Below are 6,116 nucleotides of genomic sequence, written 5' to 3' on the forward strand. Positions count from 1 at the left end.
TGTGGTGGCGAGGTAGGCTAATATATTTGGTGATGGTTGAAAGGAAAATGTTGGCAGAAAAAGACATTTATGCGACCCACTATGCGGTTGCAGAATCACTCTGCGGGCCGCAGAATGGCCGCAGAGTGAAGCAGGAACTTGAGCAAAATTTATGGGCCATTATGCGGTCTATCATGCGGCCACAGAATTACTTTGTGGGACGCAGATTGCATCGCAAGATCGATATGAGGAACTCTGAGAAGATTCTGCGGTCTGCTTTGCGATCGCAGAATCGATATGAGGACCGCAGAACGGCCGCAAACCCAAGTAGCAGTGCCTAGTTACAGAGGGGCATTTTGCGGCCCATTTCACAGACCGCAGAAGCATTATGCGGTCACATATGCAACTGCATATTCCGTTTTGGAACTTTATTTTTTTTGGTTTTTATAAACCGACCCCATTTCGTTATATAGACTCTGTGGACCATTTCTAAAGTAAGAACCTGACATTTTGAGAGTGAGAAAGTGCTCTAGAGAGGAAGAGAGTTCCTCAACCAATAGTTCCTCAATCTTAACTCAAATCTTGGAATATTAATAAGGAAAATACAATAGGTCTTAATCCTAGAGGTAAGATTCTACACCCTAACCCTCAAGTTTGAAATTTAACTAAAAATAGGTAATTAGTAAGGCAATTCTTGGGTGTGGTAGTTGTTTACTTTTACATGCATGTACTATCAAGGGTTGGAGAAAGAATGTTGAGCTAAATTGGGTAGACTTTGGGTAGTGGGGTGAATGAATCAACCATGGGAGAACCTTGAAATCATAATACTCACCTACTGTTTGATAAAATGCTCAAATACGCCAAAACCATAAACTCTCTCCTAATTTGTGTTCAATTTTTCTATATTTCTAAATAAATGAAAGAAGCTAAGAATTCTGGAACATTGTAGTAATTTAAAAAGGCTCGAAGCAAGGTATGTTGGCTAAACTCTTCTTTTAGAATTGAACCCCACAATGGCCTTGTAAATCCCGTGTTGCTCATTATAAATTGATTATTCCGAACAAGCCTTGTGTCAAAAGATATATGCATTCAAATTGTATTCCAAACATCCTTCTTTGTTGAGTTACTATTTGAGAAGGTGGTTAAACATAGGCTGTGTGTTAATATGTTATGATTTTGAAGCGTGATTCTAATGAAATCTAGCATGTTGAATTGTGTAAGAAATCACATGTGTCTAAGACCCTTAATTTGGTTAGTTGCTCAAGTGTGTATCTAAAGTCTTGAATTAAAATGCCTTTTTATTGATAATCTATAAGGATGCTTGAAAGTGGAAGGAGGAGGTTGGAGATGGAAAGTGTGGCCACCGCGCCAATAATGAGAGTTATACTTTTGCCTATACGTGGTTGTTTTAATTAATGCAATGCTTTGTATGTGTTTCCAATGTGTCTTTAGCTCTTATATATATTCATAAGTTGAAATTGTGTATTGCCCTTTTTGGGAAAAGTATTTCAAGATTAAATGACGTGTTACTCGTTTATGCTTCTAGCTTGTGCTTTGATTGCCAACCATTTTACACTATTTATTGGAAAGGAATTCATTATGTTCAAAGTCTTCATTGCTAATAAACTTAAAGTTGTGATTTCTGGATTATTCTATATGTTGATGTTTGATGGTGATGCTTGGAAGTAAAGAAAAGAAAGTGTTGAATATGAAATACGACCACCGTTCCATGAATAATGAATCTTGTGAATGGCCAAAAGAGCCAAGAAAATATTGTTATTGTGAGTGGTTGAAAACACTAATGAAGGTTTATACAATGTGAAAGATGACGAGATAAATACACTTGTGCTTTTTTCCCTTGTGTGCAAAATAATATTTTTGGGAGTATTATTAGTAAACCGAGGAAGTGTGGGTCATAACGCCCACACCGAAAACTACATGTACCGGTGTAGGGTTGGATGGTGATGTTTTGTGATTATTCCCTTTATTTGGGATGCGATTAATATTAGCTATGTATTGGAAATTCAATCGACACGGCATATGTGGGAAGGCGGCCTAGCCGATCGGGTAGATATCGGACGCCATGTTGCGCACATGGTGGTACTACTCTTGGTAACATCATTTTTTCGCATCACATGTAAAACCACATTGTCCGTGGGGAGATGGCCTAGCCGATCGGACGTGATAGGACTCTGTGCTAAAACCACGGTGCTATATCGGTGCTTATGATCTCCCAACCAAAAATATATATTATTTTTTGTATTTTGAAAACTGGTGTGTGTTAACTGGGCATTTAGATATTGTTGATTGTGACTTGTTGTTTCTAAGGTTTTCCCTTTCTTATAACAGTATTCTATTTTGAAAGTGGGTATTTAGCTTTACATACTAGTACTATTCCATATGTACTAACGTCCCTTTTACCGGGGGTGCTGCATCTTCAATGGATGCAGGTGATTCGTCAGCAAATGGTTTTGACCCTCGTTAGTAGATATATTCTATTCAGTAGATTTTGATGAGCCCTACTGTGTTCCAGGCTTCATGTCATTTTACGTTGTACGTTATATTTTGAGGTATAGCCGGGGCCTTATCGCTGGCACATTTATACTACTCTTATGTTGTACTTAGAGGCTCCGTAGACAGGTTGTGGGTGGTATATAATGTTGGGAATTAAACTAGTAAGTGTTGGTATTTGGGCGAACATGTTTTTATCATATTAGTAAACTTGTTATATTTTGGAAATCATAAATGAATATCCTTTAGAAGTGGAAAACATTGTGGAACACTTGACTCTTCTCATGTCTATCACCTGTACTAGTTATTATATTATTAATGGGCAAGGTTGGGTAGAAGGCATCTAACAGGCTTGCTTAACCGGGATATCTCAGTTGAGAGGCAGTCGCGCTCCCCGAGGTCGGGGCGTGACAAATTTTGTATTAGAGCCTAAGGTTTTAAAGTAGCCTAGGATATCTCAGAGCTGTGTCTAGTAGAGTCCTTCTTATTGGTGTGTTGTCGACCACATATATAATGAGGATGCTACTTGTACATTTAGGAATTTCACACTTCTTTGATACTCTAGATCGTGCGATAGAGCTCAAGATAGGAAGCTAATTTCCTCGTTATGCTCATTTTCCAGATGAGTAATCCACGAGTTCGAAGCAGCAAGGGGGGAATAACCATGCCATTGAATCTAGGGGATATTACACAAGAGTTCGTTAGGAGAATGCATCGAGCCATGGAGGGATTGGAAGAACTTATTTCTAAGGGAAGTGTCCTTGTTCCTACCAATGTCATCGCACCACCGGATTGTGTGGTGAGTGTATCTTAGAAACGAAAAAGGGTTGTTGGTACTAATAAGCTGGATTGTTTGGTTTGCAAGAAGCGTCACTTGGGGAGATGTTGGATGACTCTTGAAATCTGTTATAGTTGTGGAACTAAGGGGCACAAGAAGAACAAATGCCCTAGGTTGGGCACACCCATCCCAGTCTGCCCGACGTGCGAGAATGAACATTTGGCATCATGTTGTGAGTATGCTCAGTAGAATGTTAGGGGTGGCATGTTTGGGAAATTCAAAAGGCCCACATAGCAAATCGGTACGGGGTTTGTTACTCTTGCATTGGAGGCCTGGAGGAAGGATAAGAGAGATGCTTATGATGTATGCAAAAAGGGTGAATATCAGGTTAGTGGGGCAAGTCAGTTTAGCGGACCTTATCCTCGTCGTGTGAAGTGTAGGAGATGTCATTCAGGAGTATGTCACTATGGCACCAATGTATGCTACAAGTGTGGTATGAGGGGTCATGTTCAGAGAGATTGGCATTCATCTCGCCAGAGCATGGGCGGGGTTGCGACACAACTATCTTGTTCTGCAGCTACTACATCCACAATGCCTCTCACACCAAGAGGCACTATACCGTCTACAGGGTGTGGAACAACTAGGGGTGGTGTTCAGAGCTCGGGAGGTTTTATGCTACGAGGAGGCGTCAAAAGTTGGAGGCCTCTCCAGATATGGTTACAGGTATATCGACTGTCCAATCTCATGATGTATATGCCCTTATTGATCCCGGTTCCACTTTGTCATATGTCATTCCTTATGTTGATATGAAAATTGGGATATAATTGGAACAAATTTATGAGCCATCCTCTGTATCTACTCTTTGAACGAGACGTATCACTTGTGAAGCCTCTTTATCACGAATATTTTACTTACAACCTCTTGAGGAATTAAGTTATATAATTATGTCCTTGAATTAAGTTATAACCCTATGCCAGTACTTCCCACTTGCTTCCCTAAATGCTCAACAAGGGACTATACCTGATGAATTTCTTATAGAATGTTCTAATTCAAATGGATAACACCTGCTCACTTGTACTTGTGCACGCACTACCATAATGTTTATCCACAGGGTATCGAATCTAATGTAAGATAGCCTAGTGCCGAGATCTTTCTTCAGCCAGTCTCTTTCTCCTGTGCATGTGACTCATATGGTTTGAACAGTCACTCTACTCTTCTTTGTGAGCATTATCATAAACCCTTTCCACTATTTAGTAACGTAACAACATATCGTAGCACCCATCATATGAGTACATGTCAAATGAAATGGTAACTCATCCGCATAAAGTTTCTCGGAAATTAGGGGTTTCTCACAAATTCGCCATATGAATATCTATTGTTTGCCCATCTCAGTATGACGTAAATCATGCCTCAATGAGTAAGTCACTTTGTTCCTAGTATTGTAGTTGCCCATTATGTGGCCTGGTATTGCAGCTTGAGAGTTATTATGGCAAAAACCATGTCAAGCTCATAGCGAATTGTTCATTCTCTCTAACCAACAAATGATTTTATCCCAATATTAAGATGTCCTAGATACATGGCTTCACTCGGGGGAGTTTGAAAGTTAATTAGCCTTATCACGACCTTTTCCTCCCCACTTCAGGTGGATATTTCAGATTATAACACATATCATGAGCATATTAATTTGAAAGACAAGTTTTTCGTATCTCTAGTCCTCTCATATAGGATCAACTATTGGTAAGGGTTAAGTTGTCAGAATGATAATAGTCTTACAGGTCTTCAACTTCTTTTTCAACCTCGTGGGCTTGTGGCGAAGATTCCTTGTGTTGTTAATGTTGAGGGCATAACACAACTTCATGTATTTTGGAAATCTCTATCATATTCATGGTTCAAGAATCTTCTCATTTTGAATGAAACTGATCTTTCCTACACTCAAGGAGGCAACTGGTGTCATGTACTTTACTATTTCTCTTTAAGGCTTACAATTGCCGAAAAAGGCATATATGGAGTGAAACAATTGTTACTATCACTTTCGTGACTTATCATCTTCCCAAAATAGCTGATGCTAATGTTTTATCCTCCCGATCGTGCCTCCCATACATCCTATGTCTAAAATGACTCTCTAGTTATACATCTTAGGATCATGTACACGGTTCCCACATTATTAATCTGTACTGGTAACTCTATGCCTCGTTTGTTGAACCGATGATTCCAGTACAATGATTAACCATGGGTGCACTATTGGTGGTTACCCTCATGTCTCTTAGAATATAACCTCTTAAAATGCCCTTCTCAGTACAATTATGGATTTTTGAACAATTCCACCCCAATCTCGAACCTCATTGTTCCTATTTGTGGCAAATCTATCGAGAGTTGTAGGTTCCAATATGTCAAAAAAGAACCATCATTCCATGATCGAACATATTGGGTAGGAACTATATGGTCATATTCATTCTAGCACATTGTAGAATAATGGTTGAAAGTTGCCAAAGGATTAGTTTGGGTGTTCGGCGTAGAGATTTAGAGTTGAAGAAAGTGAACATGTTATTCTCAAGATTTTCTCCATAAAGATACTATGTGAATGGTTAATAAAGGGAAGATAGGTGTAGTTTACATTTGGGCCTTATGGAATCTTGATAAAAATAAAATGGGCCAAGCTATGAGTATGGTGTGTCTCCCATCGTTGTTCTCCATGCACTAGGTGTTTCATGTGTCTATGCCCGAAAGGGTAGTTGGGAGTCATTTGTCTATCATTCCGGGTGAAGCTATGGAAGGTGAAGTTAATGGGTAATTGGCTTATGAAATGTGCCTAATTGTCATCCTTGCTAGATAAGCTCGAAAGTTGAGA

This window comes from Nicotiana tomentosiformis, chromosome 2 (assembly GCF_000390325.3).
Source record: "Nicotiana tomentosiformis chromosome 2, ASM39032v3, whole genome shotgun sequence".
In the NCBI taxonomy this organism is placed as follows: Eukaryota; Viridiplantae; Streptophyta; class Magnoliopsida; order Solanales; family Solanaceae; genus Nicotiana; species Nicotiana tomentosiformis.